Source organism: Sorex araneus, chromosome 4 (genome assembly GCF_027595985.1).
Source record: "Sorex araneus isolate mSorAra2 chromosome 4, mSorAra2.pri, whole genome shotgun sequence".
NCBI lineage: Eukaryota > Metazoa > Chordata > Mammalia > Eulipotyphla > Soricidae > Sorex > Sorex araneus.
This window is the reverse complement of record NC_073305.1, coordinates 135,079,772-135,105,731: the sequence shown is the minus strand read 5'-3', so window position 1 is coordinate 135,105,731 and position 25,960 is coordinate 135,079,772. Positions and strand designations below refer to the sequence as shown.

Here is a 25,960-nt window from a genome sequence, read left to right as displayed (position 1 = left end):
TGACCAATAATAAATTGACTCTACCATCTTAAATTCATTGAATATGTTCCGTCCATTCCTTTTCTGTCATCATCGCTCTGACTTATACTCTGCTTGCTTTTTTAGGGGGAGAGGGGAGCCATATCTAATGCCACCAGGGGTTAGGGGTCACTCCCGGCCATGTTCAGGGGGCCTTGCAGTGTTGGGGTTAGAACCTGGACCTCTTACATGCAAAGTATGTATTCCAACCCTTTGAATCATCACTCCAGCCCATACCCTGTTTTTTCTTAGATCATTATACTGTCATTTTTTAAAAAGTTATTTTATAAAGTAGTTCACAATATTACATTTCATATGCAAACACCAATCCCACCACCATTATACCTTCCCACCACCATATTTCAGATGTTTCCATCCTGAACCTCAACCCCTGTCCCAAAGCAGAACCAAAATAATTTAATCTGTATTGTTTGTTTGAAAAACCGCCTAAAATGCTACAAAAAGAGTGTGAAGATTGTTGTTAAGCCCTTCTATAAGAGATCACTAACATGTTGTTAAGGGTTGAGCCGTGTGTGTGTGTGTGTGTGTGTGTGTGTGTGTGTGTGTGTACACACATATATATATAGAGGGAGATTTTTTTACATATATATGTGTAAAAAAATATTACCCTTTAAGATTGGTTGTCTCCTACTCTAAACCCCATCATATATGGTGCAGTATTCTTGAGTATGTGTGGTGTGAGGTATGAGATGTCCAGGAATAGGTTTATTCATAGATGAGGCTTAGCCAGAGCGTGTGGAGAGCAGCTGTGAGCATGGAAGTGGTTGAGTTCTGGAGGTTTTCGGCCTCCAGGGCTGGATCCCTTGGGATGGGGAGGGGTCTCACCCACCCCCCGCACGCCCCAAATGAAACAGCATGGCGTGGGGTCTGGAGGCATGGTTATGGCATGTGTCGTGTTATGCTTCCTTCAGGGAGAGAAGGACATGCAACTCTGGGTTGTGGCCAATGACGAGATTATCTGGCTCCAGCCAGAGGTAGCTTATGGGCGTGACTGCTGAGTTCCTGGGAAACAGGGGATATGGGCAGAAGATCCCCGATGCTGCTTTTGTTGAACCCAGAGTTTTCAATCACAAAGTCCTGCATACCTGGGTTTTCTGTGGATTTACTCGTGGGTCCATTATATTGTCTTGAACTTAAAATCTACCTGCCTTCATATCTTCCCAGCCATCCTGGAGGTTTTTCCTAATCTAAAACCCAAACTCAGTCATCTCATTTCCCTGATTGAATCATTTTTACCAGTCCTTAATTTCCTGCTCCCATCTTGAATCTATAACACTGCTGTTTCTTTAATAAAATTCTATAGAACATGGTTCCTTATTGACTTATAAAGCTTCTTAAGGCTGGGCTGCATTTCTTTCATTTTTGTATACTTCTGAATAACCTTGTGTGGGTTCTTGCATAAATTCTGTGCTCTCTGGAGATAGTTGTTGAGGTTATTAATTTTTTTGCTCTTTTAAAGGGCAAAGTGTGGTTTTATAAAAAGCACCGCCTATTGTCCTCAAGCAGTAGTTATAAAAAGCAGATCTTCTTCCTACCTTGACCCTGGTCCAAGCCTCTCCTTTATTAAGGAGCTTGGGTAAGTGGAAGACAAGAAGGCCTGAAATAGCTCTTTTCCCTGAGATGAGACTATCTTCTAATGTACGTTCTGACTTATTTTAGCATGTCTTTTTTTATATTTATCTTTTTACCTATTCATGAAATCTGAGGGAAAGCAACCTCTAAACCTGCTTCCTGATCATAGCCACCTCCTTACTTCCTCTGAGTCACCCATTCAATGCCAAGGGACTTAGTACTGGGAAAAGGACCACTGGAGATTTCCACTGAATAAGCAAGACTAGTGAGCCCCTGAGGAATGACAGTGCAGAGAGACAAGTCCTGAAGCCAAGGAAAATAGCCGAGTGGTATCTAGAACCCAGCCAGAAAAGGACCCAAAAGACTTTGCCGAGGCTATAACTTCTGACTCCGGCCTGAAGGTTGGCAGTGAGTCTGGTTAGAGGGGCCACACTTGTAAAGAAGGAAGTGCACAAGTCGGGACTGGAGAGATAATGCAGGACTTAAGGTACTCACCTTTATTGTGCTCAGATCCCAGTTCAATCCCTAGGATTGCCTACAGTGCCCTGAGCACCACTGGAAGTAAGTCCTGGTACTGCTGAGTGTGGCCCCAAAACCAATAAAATAAAATAAAAGAGTGTACACACGTCTAGGATCTTCCCTGAGCATGGGAAGGGAGGGAGGGAAGAACTGACGAAGTTCAGGAGTATCATGAGGTGGAAGAGGGAGGAGAAAATCTGGTCTCAGTGCCTCTTTCTGAGATGCACACACACATTGCCCAGCGGGCTCACACGTGTAAGACACACATTCCAACCTTTCATTACTTTGTGCTGCTGCTCAGAAATCTTTGGGAGTACCTAATATCACCTCCTACATTGTCCTGTCTCCTCTCCTGTGGCTCTCCAGCCCGCCCTGAAACCGACTCTAACCCATTGCCCTCTGCATACTTGTTTCTGAGTCTTTAATAATCAGCTGGATTGTAAGCTCCCTGAGGGCCGCGTCTGAAGCTGTTGGGTCGTGGGAAGAGAAGGGCACTGGATCTGAAGTCAGCCAGACCTGCAGTTGACACATAGCTCTGCCACTTATCAGTTGCACAGCAGGTTTTTTCTTGGGCAACACGGGAATAACAAGTTCCATCTCACACGGTGGCTGTGAGAAATTGCACAAGCCGCTCTGTGAAGATTGTGGGCTGTAAAACTCTGTATACCTTTTACATCTTGTTGTACATGTGTAATTGAGTGATGTTCATTATACAGTGTGAGATTTGATAGTTCCTTCTTAGACCTTAGATTCTGGGAATTTCAGAACTGAATTACATGTTCCACTTAGTGTGTATATGTGATACCAGGGCTCGAACCCAGGGTCTCAAACATACAAAGTATGCCTTTTACTGCTGAACTACCCCCCACCTCTGGCTATATCTGAACTCTATTTCAGTGGCTGAGGAGATAGTACAAGGAACTTAGCTTGCATATGACTGGTGCCAGTTTGATCCCTGGTACTGCATATGGTCACTCCAGAAACAGAGTGATCCATGAGCACAGAGGCAGGAGTAAACCCTGAGTACCACTGCTGTGTTTCCCCAAACCCTGGGAAACAGGACAATAAACTACATTTCAGATGCATTTTTCTTTTTGTGACATAGTTCCCTCTATTCCAGGTTCTGATTATGTATGTATGTATGTATGTATGAATGAATGTATGTATGTGGGGGGGTTGTGTTTTTGGTGATGCCTGGGATCTAACCCAGGTATCACATATGCAAAGCCTATGTTCAGTCACTGAGCTACAGCTCCAGCCCAGATTCTGGCTGTTAGCACTCACCCTCTCTGTGTTATCCATTCCTGTACTCAAATCTATGGTTGAAGTCATGTTAGGTATCGGGAAAAGAATACTTTGAGACATGAGAAAGTTCAGTTGCCTAATCTGATACTCTGGGTAAACATCCCACTCCCTTCTCCCTCTGGTGTACATATACAATCCTCCCCCCACCCCCACTAATTGCATAAAGTTGAACAACGGGACAACAGTGCTACAGTGCAGTGCTACTACTGTATCTTGCCATACCTACGCTGGACACACCTTGGTAGACAGAGTTCTGTAGGTTTTCTGATAGCCTTGCTTCTCCAGAGCTCATTAAGCCACATCTTCATACCTCTCTTTAGACCTGATTCTTCGATCAGGAATCCTAACAATGACTTCTTGTCAGGCACTGAGACTCAGGACTAGAGAATGAAGAATCAAAGGCATCAGACTCATTTCCAAGTGGTGCTTAGGGGCTATTCTCTGACTCTGTGCTCAAGTGACCCTTGGTGGTTCTCAGGGGACCATATGTGGTACTGTGGATTTGAATGGGGTTCCTGTGTGCAAGAGAGGCACCCTATTCACTGTACTATTGCTCCAGCCCTTACCAACTCTTTAACTATGCCCAAGAACCTTACTGGAGACTAAAAGGGCTCAGAAAAATACTTTAATTGAGTGAAAATATGCGTAGGAACATGACATCTTTTTTTCCTCACAAAGAAAATCAGAAAAAACAAATCTATTGGGAAGAAGGGTGGTGGGGAAGAGGGGTATGAAAGGTAGCAGCATTTTTTGTTTTGTTCTGGGCCACACCCAGCTGTGGTCAGGGTTTCCTCCTGGCTCTGTTCTTAGGGGTCACTCCTGGTGGGCTTGAGGGACCATATGTGGTCCCAGAGATTGAACCAAGGTGCAAGGCAAGTGCCTACCTGCTGTACTTTCACTCTGGCTCCAACCCTTGGTACTCTTCAAGATCTCTCTGAATAGGAAAATTCAAATGCACCCCAAATCAAGTGCATTTAGTCTGGAGCTCACCCCTTTAGTATAAATATTGTTTGAAACCATGGTTTCCATTGTTCCTAAGTGTCTTCAGTCATCAGTTGCCAGAAAAAGACTTCTGGACACAAAGCTCAACAATCCTCAGAAATAGCTCTGAAATTCTTGTAGGACCAGTTAGGACCATTTCTGGTACTTGAGTTTCCTTCTACTGTATGCATTATCACCAGTTTTCTATAGTAAATTGTTTTCAGGAGAACAGGTAGCATAGTTCCCTGACATCATCTTCATATACCAAGTCTCTGCATCAGACTTGAAACTGAGAGAATTTTAGATTATCACCGAGTGAGTAATTTGTATTCTGTATCTATGAAAGATATTGTCCTTTTTCCAAGGTATTCCTCTAAGATTCAGATATTAAATTCTAAGATTCAAAGAAACCTCTCATACCAATATTGTGCATTAGTGTGCAATTCCAATATTCCAGTAGCATTCCTTGCCCCCTCCCCCATTTTTCCAGTTGCAGATTTCCTGGATTTTTTTTTAACACACTGGAGGTGTTCAGGACTTACTCCTGTCTCTATGTTCAAGGATCACTCCTGGCAATGCTTGGGACACCATATGAGGTACTTAGTATTGAGCCCAGGCTTGCTGTGGGCAAGACAAGCATCCAATCAACCCGCTGTACTATGTGGTTTTTTATGTGTATATATATATATATATATATGTATATACATATATATATAAACAGGCATGGTTTAGGACAGAGGTTGTTCCCAAACTTACTTGGCTTAATGCTCCCTTTTCAGAAAATTAATCAGCCAGACATCCCCTAGAAATGTACCTTTTTGTAATTATCGTTTTGTTTTTAGGCCATACCAGGTGGTGCTCAGGGATTATTTCTGGCTCTGTGCTTAGAGATCTCTCCTGTCAGTGCTGGGGATAGCTGCATGCACAGTAAGCACCTTAACCCCTGTACTATCTCTCTGATCTCAACATCTGTCTATCTTATTTCAGCAAGCAAACAGAAAGTAGCCTCCCCCACCCCCATTGCACCAAAGGCTATTCCTACCCCCCATCATTTTTTATTATAGCAAGAATAAACTCAGGTTCTAGTATGTATATAGCAAAGTGAATACCGCCTAATCAAATCTCATTCCCTGAAAAAAAAACTTTTTTTTTCCTTTTTTTGGATCACACCCGGCGATGCACAGGGGTTACTCCTAGCTCTGCACTCAGAAATTACCCCTGGCGGTGCTCAGGGGACCATATGGGATGCTGGGAATCGAACCCAGGTCGGTCGCGTGCAAGGCAAACGCCCTACCCGCTGTGCTATTGCTCCAGCCCCTGAAAAAAATACTTTTAACCATTTGGTTTTTGTATGTAATCAGAGCGACACAATCTTTTAACTGAAAACATATGACTATACTAAAGTCATGAAATTTCCAAGAAATTTCAAAGAAAACAAGAAAAAGTAATTTGTAGTTCCAGGCTAGAGAGATGGTACAGGAGTGAAGGGACTTGCCTTGCCTGTGACTGTGGTGACCATAGATTCTGGTTCAATTCCTGACACCGCCTATGGTCCCCTGAGAACCAAAATAAATAAATAAAACATTGTGACCTTAGGTTAGATTAGAAAAAGTTTCTTAGAATACACTAACATAAAACATTTTTAAAACTGATCAATTGAACAACATCTAAATTTAAAACTTTGAATTTTAGGATCTTTAAAAGGACATTAGAAAAACAATGGTCTTAATTATTTTTTTTAATTTTTATTTTATCACCATGTGGAAAGTTACAAAGTTCTCAGGTTTATGTCTCAGTTATACAATATTCAAACACCATCCCTTCACCAGTGCCCATATTCCACCACCAAATCCCCAGTATACTCCCCGCTCCCCATCCCCAACCATATAATTCATGAATTTCACTTCATTTTCTCTTTACCTTGATTACGTTCCATATTTCAACACAAAACTCACTATTGTTGTTGGAGTTTCCCCCCAAGAAAGACAGCCCTACTAAGGAAGTATTTGATAATTAGTTTTCCATTAAAAGATTGTATGTTTTCAATTTTTAGAAAAGGTTGCACGGCCACGCGGTTCGGATGTGTCCCAGTCTCACATCCCGGAGCCCTGTTAGTTGCTGCTCAGTGTCGCCAGTGCTCCATCTGGAGAAGGTGTGGTGGCTGCACCTCCTCCGTCTGGATCCCCGGTGTTGCTGGCCCCGTTTCGGGTCCAGAGCATTCTCCAGCCGTGTTGCTCACCAGAACGCCTGGCTTCTTCTCTGTTGAATCATGTGGTCTTAATTATTTGACTAGGCCCTTATTATTAGAAAAGAAATAATCTGGAAGAATATATTCACAAAGCATAGATCAGATGAAATAACTCATGTTGAGAGGATGTTCAACAAGGGCCTGGGAGATAGCACAGTGATTAGGGCACATGCCTGGCCTATACCAGATACTGATTCCATTTCTGGCACCACACAAAACCCCAAGTACCACTGGATGTGGCCCTAGAGGTCCCCAGAACTGCTAGGGTAGCACTGCAGGGCCAAAGCATCACCACATTCTTGGGACCTTGCACTGAACCATCACCTCTGTCTGACCAAGAATCACTGCTGCTACTCCTGGACCTTCTAAGCACTGATTGAGAACCGACCCCCCCAATAAATCAATAATTTTTTAAATGACAATACTATGAAATGATACTATGCAAAGAAAAAAAGATATGTGACCAAGAATGCCCAAGAATGAACATGTTTATTATTAATTCTTATCCAATAGTCAAATAAAATCATAATATACTAGCACCCATGGACTTTTTGGCCGTGACACTTGACATTAGGGCCTGATGACTCTTTATTATTTGGGGCTGCCCTGTGCATTTTGGGACATTCTGACAGCATCCCTGGTGGCAGCGCTACATGGTAAGAGCAGCCCCTCACCAGAAGTTGTGAAAACCACAATGAAAACCAAAGATTTGTCCAGACATGGGCAAATATTCTCCAGGGAACAAAATCACCCCAAGATAAGAAACACAGCACACTGCACCCACTCAACTGACCTAAGTTAAAACTATTAACCATGTTACATTCTGGTAAAGATGGGGAACCCCTGGAACTCCCACAATGGCTGGTAGTGAAAATGCTACAACCACTGTGAAAGACAGTTGGGTTATTAAGTTAAAGATTGGGGGCCAGAGAGGTAGGGCCGTGGTTAAGGCCATTACTTTGCCTGTGGCTGACCTAGGTTCAATCCCTGGCACCATATATATTACCCCCCCCAAGCACCAACAGGAGTGATCCCTCAGCACTGAGCTAGGAGTAAGCCTCGAGCACGTCCAGGTGTGGCCCAAAAACCAAAAGGGGGAAAAAAAGAGGTAAAATGCTGGGCTGGAGAGATACTACAAAGGGTTAAGGCACTTGCCTTACATACAAACAGACCCAGGTTGATCCTCCACACCACATATCTTTCCTCTGAGCACTACTAGGGGTGATCCCTGAGCACTGCTGGGTGTGCCAAAAAAGTTAAACCTAGAAATTAAACCTAGAAGTTAAAGCCTCAGACCTAACTGAGACCTATATCTAAAGCCAAGAGATAGGTTATAAGGGTTTGATCTATGAACTGAAAATCTTCAGCACAAAAACTTTTCTTGATTGACTACATTTCCCACACTTCCAAGATAATTTTTGCTTCTCTCCGAATGTAAATTTCTGCAGTGATAATCTCATACTTCTTATCTCTTAAAATATTTTGTACTTTCTTGAAAGATGATTTCATGTCTTATACATTCAAGAATGGCCTTTATCTTTCATTACTTGAAGATACTGTTCTTTTCTCTTCTGATTTCCCTTCTTAGAAACTCGGCAGCCACTTCCATTTTCCTTTGTAGGTAATCTGGCTATTCTTCTGGATAACCTTTAAGAGCTTCCCTTCTTGGAATTGAAGGTTTATTATTATGTGTCAAAATATGAATTTCCTTTCAGTTATTCCACATGGGCTTAATGGTGCTTCCTGAAAAATAATTAGCTTTGGTGTCTTTAATCTGTTCTGGAAATGTCTCATATTAGCTCTTAAAATATTGTCTTTCTCATGGAATTCTCAAGATAAATGCAGACATTTTACTTCATTCTCCAATTTCTGTTTTTTTCTTTCATATTTTTCATCTTTTTTTCCTGTGTGCTACAATCTGGATTATTTCTCCAAATTTGATTTCTAGTTTTCTAATGAATTGCTTTTCAGCTATGCTGAGCATTCCATTTACCTATTTCCTTTTAAAATCTTAATTATTTGGGTTGGAGCCATAGCACAGTGGGTAGAGCGTTTGCCTTGCACACGGTCAATCTGGGTTCGATCCCCAGCATCTCATATGGTCCCCCAAGTACCACCAGGTGTAATTGCTGAGTGCAAAGCCAGGAGTAACCCCTGAGCATCGCTGAGTGTGACCCAAAAAGCAAAAAAAATAAAGTAATATAAAATCTTAATTATTATTAAAAGGCATATTTGAGTCATTTGCAAATCTACATGGTATCTTTGGGGTTTTGGTCTTCTGTTTTTCACCCACATGTTTGGTGTCCTTTGAAAATTAAATAACAATTGAAGTGGTGTTCTGTGTCTTATATTAATACTTTCTAATACCAATTCATCCATGAATTTTAAAATCTACTTCTTATAGTAGTCTTTTTAGGTAATGTGTATAATACAAATCAGACCAACAGCTGAAGTTTCACAGGCCAAGATCAGGTGATTTTCTCCTGATCTCTACTAACAGTACCTTGCTTTTCTAGTATGTTTTATTATAAACTCATAATCATTGGAATTTTGTCTCCAGAGGCTGGCACTCTCTCGCTTGCTCTGTCTCTCTCCCTCTTTTCCTCCCTCCCTCCCTCTCCTCCTTCTTTCCTTCTTTCTTTCTTTCTCTCCCACACTTAGCAATACTCAGGGTCTATTCCTGACTCTATGATCAGGAGTTGCTCCTGGCAGTTCTGGGGCACCATCAGGTGCTTGGGATTGACTCATGTACTCAGCCTTTTGGGCCAACTGTCCAGCCCAGACCATTTGTATTCCTGACTGCTACTTGAATAACATTTAACTGCAGAGTTTTGCCTCGTGTTTTGTTTTGTTCTGAGGCCAGGAGGAGACGGGAATAAGGGTGCCAATTTCTCATGCACGAGTCACTTCATGTTTATGAATTTGAGGGTAAGATTTTTCACTCTCCATTATAGAGTTGAATCAGGCAAACTTTCTCTCTCCTGTATTTGGGATGGTTTTTTTCTTGTTCATCCTGCCATTGATAATTTAGTCCTTTGAGCTTTGGCTTTAAGCTAGGGTTTCTTGTGTGCCCTTCCCCTGCTGCCCCCAGTCTCCCAAGTCCTTAGCTTTGTCTCATGGTTGCTGTACCCATGCTCCAGGTTACCAGGATCCCAAAGCTGCTGACTTAGTAACTATTACCCACTCAGTTCTTCCTATTGGTCTTTTTTTTTTTAAGTTTTCTTTCTGAGGGTTTCTAATATTTTGCCAGTTCATCCATGAATTTTAAAATCTACTTCTTATAGTCGTATTTTAGGTCTTGTACACAGCATAAATCAAACTAATATGGAGGTTATTTATTCCCCTGCTATATCAGAGTGGAGCTTTAAAATGTGGTGAATGGGCTTCTACTACAGTCCCTTCAACTTTATTTCTGCTTTTGATTATTTTCCTGACTCTTCCTTTGTATTAAATGTTATCAGTGTAAGCAGTAGTCCTTAGTTCCTTCTGACTCACTGTGGATTTAGAAATTAGATTTGAAAGCTTACATTTTTTGCAAAGTAAAAGTAAACTATCTCTGTACCAGAGAGATAGTATAGTGGGTGAGGCACTGGCCTTGTACACTGCTGACCCAGGTTTGATCCCCAGTGCTACATATCATCCCCCCTTGCACCCAGAGGGAATGATGCCTGATTGCACAACCAGGAATAAACCCCAAACACCACTGGGTGTGTCCTCCTACCCCCCCAAAATTAAATTGTCTCTAAAAGAGTCAGCCTACAGATTTTTTTGTTTGAAATATAGATCTTAAATTTTGGTGTGTAAACTCTATTGCTATTTTGTGTCTTTTTTTTCTTTTTTTTTTTTTTTGGTCACACCCGGCAGTTCACAGGGGTTATTCCTGGCTCAGGCACTCAGGAATTACTCCTAGTGGTCCTCAGGGGATCATAAGGGATGCTGGGAATCGAACCTGGATCGGCTGCATGCAAGGCAAACGCCCTACCCGATGTGCTATTGCTCCAGCCCCTATTTTGTGTCTTTTTTTTTAAGAACAGTGTATTTTTAGATTCTCCTTGAGATTGTGAAAATAAAGGCCAATTTGGGTTTAATATTATGATATCAATACATTATAATAATCAGGTATTTTGACAAAAGTGGCTGATTTCCAAATGTGGAAGATGACATGTCCAGAGGTGTGTGTGTGTGTGTGTGTGTGTGTGTGTGTGTGTGTGTATTGGATTTATCTATATCAAATTTTAATCACTCTCTGAACTTTCATTACTTCATTCAGTACTACATTCAGTACTACATTTCAATACTTCATTCAATACTACATTTTAATACTTCATTCAATACTACATTCTGCGTAAGAGAAGTTAACAATATATTAAGTTTATTCAAATGACTAATAATGATCTTTGTGTCTTTATGTTCATTTTCCCTCATATATTTATTATTTTTGTTGGTGCTGAAAGATACTTTTTCTCATTTAATTATTTCTTTGTTGGACTCATGCCTATTTTCTCCTACTGTGCTATGTGTCAACTTATAATATGATGAAATATAATTTTAGGTATCCGTGTATGTATGGTTTTGGTAGTTAAAATTTCAAGGCAAGATTTATATATTTCCAGTCTCCAAACCTTTCATCTTAAACAGAATGTATTCTCAACATAATCCAAGAGAGACACATAGATTATTTGGTGCACTAAAACTTTGGACAAAACTGATTCACATCTCCAAATAATAGTGAAAACTGTATCCAGAACACAATGGATATTTTGAAGATTGAGATAGGATTAGTATAATAAACTCTTACGTGGTAAAAATATTCCTTGTGAAAAAATTCACAAAACTTTGTGCAGAAAAAATTTTTAATTCATTTGGAAGAATTTGCAGTTGTGTATCTTTAGTTATAGTATAGAGGGGAAAATATTTCCAAGCTTCAGGAAGAAATGTACTAAGGTTCAGAAGGGAAATGACCGGTAAGTAAACAGAATAAAGAAAATTGAATAAAATGTATAAAGAAGGCAGTAGCCAGAGTGAAGGGAAATTAAAAGATGTTATGGAGCACTTTTATTTTGGTAATAGCCTCAGTGAGGAGCCAGTCTGACTTTCCTGGGGAGGGCTGTTATTCTCATTATTCAAGTGACACAGAGGTGAGGTGAATAGACCATTTTACAAAAGAGATTGTGAGGAAAAAAGTACAGGCAGAGATTAAAAAGGGATAAAGAGAAGAATTGTCCTTAGATCTCATGGGCAATATTAATAATGGAAAAGAAAACTAAAACATTATCAGGTGACATCATGCATTGTCGAAAGAACATACTCTGGAAGCCAGACAATCTTGAGTTCTAACCTTTACTTAAGCCCCTTACTTGCTTGTGGCCATGAGTTAGATAATTAACCTTTTTTTTCCCCTCAGTGTTTCCCATTTCTTAAATACAGCTAACATCTGTCTGAAGTGTTGTCATGAGGGTTCAGTAAGTTTAAATATTATTAAAATCTTTTTAAAGAGTGCCTGATCATCCAAATTATATGTTGACTGTTCTATGACTAGGATCAAATTTGAAACTGTAAAGTAGATAGTGTCTATCTACTTTTGGAATTGAATATTAGAATAAAGAAGCTGAGCTATTGATTTTATAACTTTTCATTAACTGGCACTCAATACCTAACAGTTATAATAACAATTGAATGTTCAACATGATATAGAATCCAAGCCATTTTTGAAATATGCTTACTGCTTGTAGTAAGGCATTTCTTAGTCTAGGTGCCCTGTCTGAGCAAAAAGACTGTAATGTGTGGGAATTGCAATAGAAATTCTGGGGAAAAAATGGAGAAAGGGAGGAAAACAATGGATGCCTCAGAGAAAATAGAATGGGAAGATAAAATGCCAGGCTGATAGCAAATGCTTAATTATCTTTGGCTGAATAAGGTTAAATAAATAGAACAAATATGTCATACATATTGAGGTTCATGAATTGAACAGAAAAACACACAACCAGTTCCTAGCTTTTGGGTTTTTTGTTTGTTTGTTTTTTGTTTTTTTCCTTTTTAAGTCATACCTGGCAATGCACAGGGGTTACTTCTGGCTCTGCACTCAGGAATTACCCCTGGCAGTGCTCAGGGGACCAATGGGATGCTGGAAATCGAACCTGAGTCGGCCACGTGCAAGGCAAATGCCCTACCCACTGTGCTATCGCTCCAGTCCCTGGGTTTTTTTTTTAAGGTATGTAAGTTTAAGTTATTAAAAATTTCAGTGTAATCGGATAGATACTAAGTTAAATTGTTAAGGTTTAAGAATCTAAATGGAATGTCTTTTTCCCAAAAGATAGATTGAAATGATCTTTTCTCTTGATTAGACATAGAATAGTTAATTGAAGACAGAAGGAAAAGATGAAGTAAGGATCAAATCAATAAATAAAACTGAGAAATAATTTTTTATTTTTAAAAAATTCCCAGTGACTGGAATGATAGAACAACAGGACATTTGCCTTGCACACAGTCTACCTGGGTTCAATTCCCATCATCCCATATGGAGTAATTCCTGAGCACAGAGCCAGGAGTTGCTGGCTGATATAATAATCAGCCTGAGCATCACTGGGTGTGACACAAAGAGCCAAAAAATAAAATAAAATAAAGTAAAATAAAATAAAATGATCCCTACCTCCTTCTAATTGTAAAATACAGAGGCTGAGACACAGTATAAGGGTTAAGGTGCTTGTTTTGCATCCCACCAACTCCCTTGCTAATACCTGGTACCACATATGGTCTCTGCAGCCCTGGCAGGGGTCACACCTGAGTGCAGAACCAGAAATAGTCTCTGAGCACCACTGAGTATACTTCCAAGGAAGGAAGGAAGGAGGAAGGAAAGAAGGAAGGAAAGGAGGAAAGGAGAGAGGGAGGGGGAACGAAGGAAGGGAGGAAGGGAGGGAGGGAGGGAGGGAGGAAGGGAGAGAGGAAGGGAAATATATAAAGCATGTACTTTTTTGGGGGATAAGAGGGTGCCACAGCCAGCGGTGCTCACATTTACTCCTGCCCTTGGGGATCACACCTGCTGGTGTTTAGATACTTTATGCAGTGCCAGGGATTGACGCTGGCATAAGCCGAGTGCAAGGTAAGCATCCTACCCACTGTACTATCTCTCCAGCACCATTTATACATTTTGACTATTAATAGCAAACTTCATAGGTGTATAGTGCATGGTGAGTACAGGAGATTAATTGATGATATGACAAGTCAAGCTGATCTACTTAAAATGATTTTTTTAAGGGGTGGGGAGGACTAAAAGCACCAAATGGTTGATGCAGTATTTGAAGGGGGGGAAAACAAAAACAAAATAAAAAAAAATACAAAGGGATTCTTGAAGATTTTCACAGAAATGGCTCCAGAATACTTTGTACATTTGGCAAGCCAAAAGCACATTGAAGAAAACTATTAACTATGGTTTCAGTGTTGTAATCTCTCTTGCCAAGTAACTGTCAAGTTTGAGCAAATGCTGAGGTTTACACTAAACATTACAGCAATGAAATCTGTAGTCTTTGAAACTCCCTTCTTAATTCCCAGAAATCTTTCTACTCTGTCAGGAAGGATATGCATTGAGTGGTAGTAAAGTCGTAAAGTTGCAGAGTATGGCACTGGGAATTTATTCAGTTCACTTGCTTGTTTTGAAAATTGTATTTGTATGTTGCTGTTTTTACTTATAATTTACATTTTTGCATTTGCATTTGGAGTTATTTAATGGTTAATAACTCCCTCATGCCATGAACTTTAGTAATGGACTATTATTCTATATCACTGTATCACTGTCATCCCATTGCTCATCAATTTGCTCGAGCGGGCACCAGTAATATCTTCATTTTGAGACTTGTTGTTACTGTTTTTGGCATATTGAATATGCCACAGGTAGCTTGCCAGGCTCTGCTGTGCGGGCGAGATACTCTCGGTAGCTTGTCAGGCTCTCTGAGAGGGGTGGAGGAATCGAACCCGGGTCGGCCGCATGCAAAGCAAACGCCCTACCCGCTGTACTATCACTCCAGCCCACAGACTATTATTAGGGAATTTAAAAAGAGAATAATCTTTATGATCAATATTCCTACCCTTGTCCCCTATTTACAAGCAATAAAGAACATTTCCCACAAAAATTCCTTAATGTGTTATCAATATATTAATACTCTAAAGATAATCTTAGTTTTTACAGTGTCTAGCACAGGGTGAAAAGATTATTAAATCTGATATATCTTGTAATCATCCTCATGCTACTTTTAATGCAGGACAGTATGTTCTAATTTGACACTATATAATTTAGAGGGAAAAAAAAAACAACACTGACAATTGGAGCTAGCTGGTATCTGGAGCAGTTCACTGCTTACCTGTTTGTCTGCTTTCTGATTGGCTGAAAGCTGTTGCTAAGCTTGTTTCTTTGTTCTTAGGGAAAGTTAAAAGTTGAGCTTGACCTATTTGAACTGCATCCTGCTGCTTTTGATTCTGTTTTGCTCTGTCTTCTGATCCACATACTTTCTTCTGAGAGTTTTTGAAGCTTAGATATTTTTAAAATCCCCACATTCATAACTTCAGTGTGCAACATTAATAGGTTTTTAAGGTTTTAGCTGTACATTTATGATGCACAAGTTAAAGTACGATGATGGTTTAACTTTTAAAATCTGGTTGAGGGTTGAGGGATGTAGCACAGTTGGTAGAGCACAAACTTTGCATATATGAGGATCTGGTTTCAATTCCCAGCATCAAAATAATAATGATGATATTTAATAGTAATAATAACTGATATGTGTATCACTAACGGGTAAGATTGATTTCATGTTTTATAGAGAAGGACTGGAAGGATTGATAATCTCAGAGACAAAATCCAGAAGAGGCTAAAAAATTATTCTTACAAGGTGAATTCAGTTTGTAATTCAATAGGTCATCAGGGGCCCACTCCTGGCAATAAGGCTCAGAGGTCACTCTCTGAGGTGCTTGGGGAACCATGTGGTACTTGGGGACTTTGTGGGGTCAGGGATTGAACCCAGGCTTCTCCAGCCCATTGAGCTATCTCTCCCTGGCTCTGGGAATGAGACTTTCACTAGATTTCCTCAGCACTATAATAATGAGTAGAAATGCTTGGAGCATTTTGTGAACCTTAAGGCCCGATTCCAGTCTTTGGTAAAGGAGAATAAACTAGCATGGATTATCCCCTCCCCCCCCACACACACCTAAACCTATTCTAAGTACTAGTGTGTGGATCTAGAGATGTTACATATTAATAAACAAATGCTATTCAAATTATACTAATTTTTTGCCATTATAGTCCTTAATCCAATGGTATTACCAGAATTCTATCTCTATACCTATCATTCTGTACATATTCTACCTATAACTAGTATTTTATTGTCAAATGATGCCCTTTTTTTGTTTCTCCCTCTCTCTCCCTCCCTTCCTTCATTCCTTCCTCCCTTCTTTCCTTCCTTCTGTTTTTGGGCTGCACCTGGCAGTGCTTCGGGATCACCCCAGGCAGGGCTTGTGAGACCATATGTGGTGTTGGGGGTTGAACTCAGATCAGCTGCACAGAAGACAAGCACCCTATCTGCTGTTCTGTTTCCCCAGCACATCACATAACTTCAAGTTCAAATAAATAATAACTCAGTTATCAGATAACTAGTAACTAAAGTTAAATTCGTTGTTAGATCAATTAGTGAGAATGATAAGGCTATTTTATGTTTTAAACAAACTGAAATTAGGAGTAATAGATAATCATTTGATCATTGCAGTATTATTTCTCTATGTTCCTATATGTACAGTATTAGGATCCACACTGGCACGCAGGGAACAACCACATGTCGTAGTGGTTCCTCACTACTGTCATTTAACTTGAGCAGATGCAGACAGTCAGGAATTTTTTAGAAGGCTGATAGGATACTAATTCTGCCCTTCCTAATAACTGAGACATATACAAGAATTTTCAGATATGTGCTCATAGAGATGGTGGGAAAAATTTTATTTAGTCAAGTAACTGAATTATTAATGGCACCAAATTACTTTGGAGGCTTCCAATGTGTTTAATGTTGACATACATTTATAGGTTACCTTGGGGATGAGGCAGAACTCAAATTTATTATTTCATATCTCTAAAGTGCTGTTAAGAAATGGACCTCATGGGGGCTGGAGCAATAGTACAGCAGGTAGGGCGTTTACCTTGCACTCGGCTGACCTAGGTTTGATTCCAAGTGTTCCATATGGTCCCCCAAGCACCACCATTCAGTAATTCCTGAATGCAGAGCCAGGAGTAACTCCTGTTCATCGCCAGGTGTAACCCAAAAAGCTCATCGATTTGCTCAAGTGGGCACCAGTAACGTCTCCATTGTGAGACTTGTTACTGTTTTTGGCATATCGAATACACCATGGGTAGCTTGCCAGACTCTGCTGTGCGGGCAAGATTCTCTCAGTAGCTTGCCAGGCTCTCCGAGAGGGGCAGAGGAATCGAACCAGGGTTGGCCACGTGCAAGGCAAATGCCCTACCGGCTGTGCTATGGCTCCAGTCCTACTTATAAAAATGGACATCACTGGAGGGGCTAGAGATATAGTACAGTAGCTATCATACGCTTGCCTTTTACATGGGCAGCCTGGGTTTGGTCCCCAATATCCCATTTGGTCTCCTTACCCAACCCTGCCTACCCCAGGAGTGATCCCTGAGCACAGAGCCAGGAGTAAATCCTTAGCACTGCTGGCTGTGGTCCAAAACCAAAATAAACAAAAAAAGAAGGAAGGAAGAAAGGAAGGGAAGACAAAAGAAGAAATGTAATTGTAATTTCTCATTTGAAAACCACTGATAATGTATAAAGAAGCCTGGAACAGGAGGGGAACAGGTTCTAGTTAACTAAAAGTATATAACTTTATAAAATTTGGAATTCCTGTTAATAGAATTTAAGAACTGAAATTAGGCTTAAGAGAGCATGAAATTCAAGTGTCCTTCATTTTCAATTTGAGGGAACTAAAACTAGCAGAGTTTTAAAGGGATTTCCAGCAGTGGTTTTTTGCTTATGTTTTCTTTTTACAGAACTTGGTAACAAACTAAATAACTTCCCATGTAATGCTCCTCAGCAGAGTCCCAGACTATATAATGTCTGTGAGAAGATAAGTCTAAAGAGGAGATATCCAACTTCAAACAAGATGTATCTGCTTATTCATAGAATTTAAGAAATAAAACGCATATAATTAGAATTCAGTGATATTTATGAAAAAGGATTGAATGCTCAGTGGTTACACAATAACAAAGATTTCTAGTAATTGGTAAAATAATAGCATTGGCATTCATATAAAAACATATGAAACAGATATTTATTAAATTAGTTATAATAAATATAGAAGATAAGTGAAAATGAATATAATAAATGAAGGAAGAAGTTTTTCGTGTCTGAGTATAACTGCCATATTTTGACCAAAATTAGGAAAATTAGACTTTCTACTAGGACAAATGAAATCATCTTTGAATTCTGTTCAAACTTAAGATCGGGTTAAAAATTTTTTTTAAGTAGCATCCTCTGTTTTAGTATTTTTAGCCTCATTGGGTAGATAGTAGTAATAAACAAAAATAAATATTTGTTTACCCTTTGGGCAAAGGGGGAAATGGGCTCTAGAGATGTAGTTGGATTTAGAGGGCAGAAGAACAGATGGGAAAGTTCAGTGAAAGGCATTTTATTTTGAAGATGTATAATAACATGCAACCAACCTCTAAACGTGGCCTTGTACTTTGTGCCCAGATTCAGAACCTACAACTTAATACCCTGTTGGAAAACAAAAGAGCTCAGTAGGAGACAAAGAAAGAAGGTTGTTTAAAGGATTAAAGGATCTACGACTAAAGATTATCACAATGGAAAGGAGTGGGGGTTCTTTACACTGTTTAAGAAAAGCAGGTATTGTAGAACTCTGTTCTCTTCTTGGTAGTACTCTGTTCTTTCTGGCCAGGGCATATGGCTAGAGAGAGGCCAAAATAGCTATTCAGAAATAAAAGTGTGTGATTAAAAGATTTTAGGGCATCATCACCAGCATTACATTTCTTTGAGTCAAAATTATCTGGATAAAACATTCAAAATTCAGACATAATTAAGCTACGGATCTATTAGTATGCATTTAGCCTAAGCAGTAACATAGGTAAATTCAGTTTTATAAAGCAATAAATACTTGATAGTTGAGTTCCATCAAGTCTGTGCTTTCCAGATAAATTGAAGATACTAGGTTTGATTTAAACTGCTTTGAAAAGGCAATATTTTAGATATATCAGACTAATATATTCCTTGGACAGATTGCATATTTAAAACAAGTCTTGCTGTATGTCCACAAACAAAATATTGAGAACTTAAAATATATTTTCATGTGATGTTAAGGACAAATGAAATTCGCCCTCTAAAATTCATTTTTAAAATTATACACTAACATTATATATATATTCCACTTGGCTGTCATATTTTATTATCTTCAGTTACCTTTTTCAACATATATTATTTTCATTTTCTTTAAAATCTTCAGTATCCCCTTGAAACGCATGGGCATCCCCACTCTCAATTTTCCACTACCCTCAGTTTCCCTCCAAATCCTCATCCTAATCCAGATTAACCTCATTCCTTCTTATATAACTCAATAATGCTAAAAAGTCATTTATTCTTCCCTAATAGTTGTGCTATTTCTAAATTAATCCTCCCAATTAATTTTGCTATCTCAACAACCACTTTTCTTTTCTGTCATTTTACTTTAGATTGGCCTGAGGATGTTGAAAAGCAAACATGATTACAAAATGTTCCATAAATCTTATCAAGCAGTGGTATGTACTTAGGCAGTTTCTGACTTGTAAATGCCTGTCTGACTTAGCAAGGAGCCACATATATACACCATAGCCTGAATCACACAGCCATCACCTCGTAGTGCAGGAGAGTGGGCACAGCACAACCAAAACAGTTTGCAAGGATTTGTGAGCTTTCAAGGAGAATATGGGTTGAAATCAAGAAAAATAGAAGTTGCTTAGCAGAGCTGGATCCAGGGACAAGCTGATTCCCAAATAAAAATCTGCTTATAGAATGGAGTCCCCTAAACTCCAAAACTGTCTGCTAAATAATCTAACTCTTTTATAAACAGTATTGAACCTGAAATTCACTTTTAAACTTTAACTGGATTTGGGGCCAGAGCAATAGTACTGGTAAGGTAGGGTGTTTGCCTTGTATGCAGCCGACCTCAGTTCAACCCCCAGCATCCCATATGGTCCCCACTGATAGCCCCACAGGAGTAATTCCTGAGTGCAGAGCCAGGAGTAACCCCTGATCATTGCCGGGCATGACCCAAAAAGCAAAAAAATAAAAACTGAAAAAAACCAAAACCAAAAACTTTAACTAGATTTTTCCTTCTTTTATTTTATGTGGGACTTTCTCTGCAGTTAATTACTTCAACAAAAACTTACTGAGAATCTCTTCTGTTGTTTGCTGCTGTGAAAATACAGCAACAATAGAACCCCTAAACATATTGCTTTGATGAAGTCTATTGAAACAGATTTAATCTATTTGTATGACACATCAGTGCCTCATATGATTAAATCATGTGAATTAACATAAGAAACATGGCCAGATACTGTAAGAGGAATCAGGGTGATGTGAGGAACAGTTAGAAGGTTGAGGAGGCTTTGGTAAGTGATGTAGTGAAGGAGTTTCGGGTTCATGAGATCATGCATAAATAAATAAATAATAAAGTCATGGGAAGGGATAAATAGAAGAAATGGTAGAAAAATTTGAAAAAATAAGCATTTCTCAATCCATGATAGCTTTGCTTTTGGGGGGTGGAGAATCATACCCAGGGGTGCTCAGTGCTAACTCCCGCCTGGCTCTGCACTTGGGAATCACTCTTGGTGGAACTTGTGGTGCTGGGAATCAAACTTGGGTCAGCAGTATGCAAGGCCTTATCAGCTGTTCTATCCCTCTGGCCCTCCATGATTATTTTTATGCCGCATCTCATCCTGAGTATAAGCCATAGAGATTAGTATTTGTTTTTCTTAACCCCAGAGTTCAGAACCTAGACTAATCAAAAAACTTAAAATCATCAGCAGACCAGGAGGAGGCTCAATAATAGAGTGCTTGCCTTGCATGTGGAAGCCCAGTGTTCAGTCCCCAGCATGGCAATAAATAAAGTCAATACATACACAACAAAAATAGGTTAAATATTTAAAGAGGTAGCCCAGCTTCTGCTGGCTTATACTACAACAGACCTATGTTCTAACCCTAGGCTGCATTCTGTACTGCCTTTATAAATTTAGACAGCGTGTTCATACTTCAGATATTGTTTTTTATAATCTTACCAAACAGAAATAATTATGTCATTGCCTTGTACATGTGAAGTGCCTAGTGTCTGTTGTGTAGGAATTAGTTAATTCCTGGTTTTATCATAAGTCTGAGAGAACTTGTCCAAAATTTAACATACTTACTCTTTGGTAGAAAGTACTTTTCTACTTTAAATCAAGGATAGGACCTGGAGCAATAGTAAGCAGGTAGGGCACTTGTTGCCTTGCATGGGGCAGACCTGGGTTCAATCCCTGGAACCCGATGTGGTTCCCTGAGCCCCACCAGGAGTGATTGGAGTGATCCCTGAGTGCAGAGCCAGGATTAAGCCCTGAACACTGCTGGGAGCAACTCCCCAAACCAAAAATAATAAAAATAAAATCAAGAACACAATTTTGAGTACTGCTTATTTACAAATATGGGGGCTCTCTTGGGTTTCTAAAATCCTATGTCAAAGATTTAGAACACCGGATTTCTAAAAGGATGAAAAGAGTACAGAGACAAATCTACATTTTTGCTTTTTAAAAATTGTAATTCTAGGACTTAAATTGAAGAAGTGAAAAATGGTAAAGTACAAATGAGAGAACAGTATATAAAGTTCAGTACTAAACGGATCACAATGTGCCCAAAACATGATGTTGAAAGGGGAAAAATGCTTACCAGAGAAGCTATATATATAAAAACAGGAAGATATCAGCTAGAGAGAAAAAAAAAATCTCGACAAAATTAGTAAAGCAGAAGTAATAGTATAACCAATATTTTTTCTAAATAAAATGTCATAAATGATAAGAGGACATGTTAAAGAATCCCACTCCTCACTCCTAAAAGATATAGGGACAGAAGTTCATGCTATGTTTGGTTTTGGACCATATCCAGTAGTTCTTGGAAGACTGTGCAATTTTCAGGATTTCTTTGGCTAGTGAGAAAATTCAAGGTTTAATGTATGGCTCATTAAATAGGATTATGCCTATTGGCCTGGATGTATTTTTTTCTGATAAAAGTAAGTCTATTTGGGGGCTCAGAGAGATAATACAGCTGGTAAAGTGCTTGGCTTGACCTTAACCTCCAAACCAAAATAAACAAGCCTATTCTAGAGCCAGAGAAATACTACAGGGGTTAGGAGCTTGCTTTGTATGTGGATGACCCTGATTCTATCCCCTATACCATGTGTGGTCTCCCAAGCACTGCCAGGAGTAATGCCTGATCAGAGCACCAGGAGTAAGATCCACACACAGCTAGATGTTGGCCAAAAAAACCCCCACAAACTATTTTTTTAAGTGATTATAAAGACCTGCTTAGTTCAGGGATGCCATTTGTTCGAGAGAGCAGATAGTTTGTGATTTCCTAAATTTCAAAGCGGAGTATAAGGTGATAATTTCCTTTGTCATGTTGGAGAGACAAATTTCACCTTCATCTCTATCCTTTGTTCCCCCTGTTATTCACTCAGGCCACCACTTCAGAACTTTTTCTTGCAGAATTCCCTTTTTAATTCACCCCCTGCCTCCAGTTTTGCCGCGTCTGATGTATTTTTTCTAAGCCTTAGTTAATAGTGCAAATCTGATGCCCTTTTTCCATTTAAACATTTCAATTATGCCAGTGTTAAATTTTTTAAATGAGGGGCTGGAGCGATAGCACAGTGGGGAGGGTATTTGCCTTGCACGTGGCCGACCCGGGTTCGATTCTTAGCATCCCATATGGTCCCCCAAGCACTGCCAGGAGTGATTCCTAGGTACAAAGCCAGGAGTAACCCCTGAGCATCACCAGGTATGACCCAAAAACAAGGAAAAAAAATTTAATGAAATTTATATTTCTCAATGAAGTATGAACAAGTCTCTTCCTACCTATTGTTCTTTCACCAAAACACCATGGGTCACTTTCCATACCAAATGAGTTTCCTTTCTTCTACTTACTAATGGACTATGCTTACACTCTACACTGCCTTTTGTCTATGGGCTTTTGTATTTATTGCTTCTCTTGTTTAGGATTCTCTCTACTCTTCCAAACTCTTTTCAATTTTCTTACCAATGCCTCTTAATAGTACTTAAGAAGTATTTTTAATACTTCCTTCAAAAAGAATTCCTTGAAACCATCCCTCCAATGTTTTTGGATTCACTGGTGCGTTCTTTGTTCAGATCAAGTTATCTGATACCACTCTGTATTTGCATGATATATCAACTTCATCTTGAGAGAAGTTAGATTGAAGTTCCAGGACATGGCTTCACGGTAGAGGTAGCAGGCCATGAGTTCAATCCAGGTGGCATTGCCATTTGTGATCCTTGGCACCAAAACAAAGGGTGCCATCTCTAGCACCCCAGGACCAAATGTGTGTGAGACCCTCCCACCCCTGCCAATTATCAGAAACCAACAATAAAACAAAGGGAAGAGGGTAAGGAAAATCAGAGTTGAAACCATGACTACTCATGACAGATGCAAAAACCTCCCTTTGCTACAACCAAGTTTACTTGAAATATTTTTAGAAGAAAGGAAATATTTGAGAAGTACTATTAATTCTTAGATGTTGGTAATCTTCCTGGAAAAAATAAACATTGAAATAGGCTGTGTTGTGAAAATAGTTGCTGGCTTCAAAAGCAAACCTGTGACAAATAGTAAAGGCAAGGTTACTTCCAATTACTGTTTTGTACTCAGGACATCATCTCTGACAGATAAGTTTAGTGTGTGGAGGTCATATGACCTGCACCTTTAACACATTTGGCTCACCCATGAAGTGAGAAATACAAGAAGGATTTGGAACAAAAGATTTCCAGAAGTAAGATCTTTACAATAACATTTGCAGGTCAACGCGTTGGTTGGAATATTTGGCTACTGTATATTTATTTGGAGGCAACCTTCAAAACCAGAGGCTCCCAAACTTATTTGACCTACCAAGCCCTATTTAAAAAAAAAAAAAAACAACTCAGTTCTACCTGGCAATGGGCCTTCTTTGAGCAAACCAATAGGAAGCACTCCCAAGTTGCACCCCCAGGCCTCCAGGCCGTGGCTGCCTCCCTTTGCCACTTCCAGCACCCCCCAGGAGGTGGGTTCTTCCACTCTGGGAGACTCAAAGCAATGCTGTTACAGAAAAGCATAGAGATTAGTAATCTTTAAGAACTTGAACCAGTCTTCACAGACACCATAAAATAAGCTTGACTTAATGGTTTGCAGAGTGTCAATACATCACTGAATTGGAATATAAGTTAAAATTCTTTTTGGGAGGGGGGGCAGGCTAGAGCGATAGCATAGTGGATAGGGCGTTTGCCTTGCACGTGGCCAATGGGAGTTCGATTCCCAGTATCCCATATGGTCCCCCAAGCACCGCCAGGAGTAATTCCTGAGTGCAGAGCTAGGAGTGACCCCTGAGCATTGCCGGGTGTGACACAAATAAACAAAAAAAATTTTTTTAATATAAGAAACATCAGAATAATATTTAAGGTTTTCTGGGGGTGGGGGGGAAATTCCAACTGGGACTTCCTAAACAGTTTCAGATTAGCTTCCTTAACAAAGATGTATCAAACACTACAATATTTTGCTGTTTTAATTTACATTTAATTATTTTAAACAATTTTGGGGTTAGCCAAACAAGTGCTTTTACCCTGCCTCTCACTAAAAAGAAATTTCAACATTCCCCATTTTGTAAATGACATAACTTAATTGTCACAAACAAGGTATGCAGTTAAACAACTAATCCCACAATTTTATTCCTTCCAGAAAATAAAAATCACAGTGCAACTCCTCTAGAACCAGTCATAATTTGATATATGTCCCTCATAATCAAACTAGTTTTTATGCTTCACACCCTCTTATGTTTCTATTATTCACCTTAATCATTTCATCTTGGAGGGCACATAATACTGCTGAAGATTCTTGCCTGTTTGTGGCTCCTTGTGCATTTGATGTCACTTGTTTTTTCATGGCTGTGCTCAGAGGAAAAGAGCTTGAAAGCCTCTGCAGCCCCTTCTCCTCTGTTTCCATTCACCTAAAATTGCTTTTATTGGATAGTAAAAAAAAATTGGGGTGATTTAGCGATCTATAAAAAGCAGCCCCAGCCCATGAAAATATATAAGCCTTATTATCTGTAGAGGCTAAACAGTGACCATTTTAAACCCACTGCTTTAAGCTCAACAGTTTAAGAGCTAAAAGTTAGTTTTCTCTGGAACATTGTAACCGCACTTCTCTGAAACTTTTATACTATTTATGAATCTTGATAACTTGTTTCCTGCTGTCAGACTAGTCCCTGAGCACCTAAACACAAGGTCTGACTTGCAAAAAAGAAAAAAAAAACTTTTTTTTTTTAAACAAAGAAGTCAAATAATGTTGAGACAAGCAAGACTTGAGAGATTTCGTTCTGGAGCCAACCTTGTCCATTATTTGTTCTCCTTGACAACCTCAGTGTTGTATGTTCTCAACTTCAAATTTCAGCAAAAGAAATCATTCCCTCATAAGCACTAGGGTTCTTATGAGGGAATATTAAACCTGAGAGGCCTACATGTTTGGGAAGAAAAAGACAATTCCGAGATGTGCTAGCAAGGCTTATTATCTGTGTGGGAGAGTGCTATTTATAGCTTCTATAGAGCTAGCCAAAAAAAATTTGTTTTTAATTTTTGGTGGGAGACATTAATATAGGCCACGGTCTCCGACGTTTCTTGCCTTCTGCAGCCGACTCAGCTTGCTTTGGGCACGATTCTTAAAGAAGGCACGTTTTTTTTTTTTGTAAACTAAAGTGAAATTGATTCCTCCAGCTAGTGTCAGGCTCAGCCTAGGTTGGTTGTTGTTTGGCCCCAGGTAAATGGACCCGAACGGGTGGAGGAAGGGCAGTCTCTTGGCTTCTGATGCGGGAGTCTCAGCACAGATGGTTTACACCGAGGCCCGAGGGCTAGCAAGGCACTTTTCCTGCTGCAGTGCACGCTCAGCTCCCCAGCCCAGCGAGCCCCTTTGGGAGCAGAGAATTAGCTCCTCTCGGGACGTCGGGCCCTGGAGGTTGTTTTTCGCTGGTAAAGCAGCCGAC

At 39.6% G+C, this 25,960-nt stretch overlaps 1 protein-coding gene across 2 annotated transcripts in view; it reads left to right on the top strand.

Moving 5' to 3' along the window:
• The window catches only part of SESN1 (sestrin 1), a 110,064-nt gene that overhangs the window by 61,510 nt on the left and 22,594 nt on the right, over positions 1-25,960 (top strand). The gene's annotated exons all lie outside the window — the stretch shown is intronic.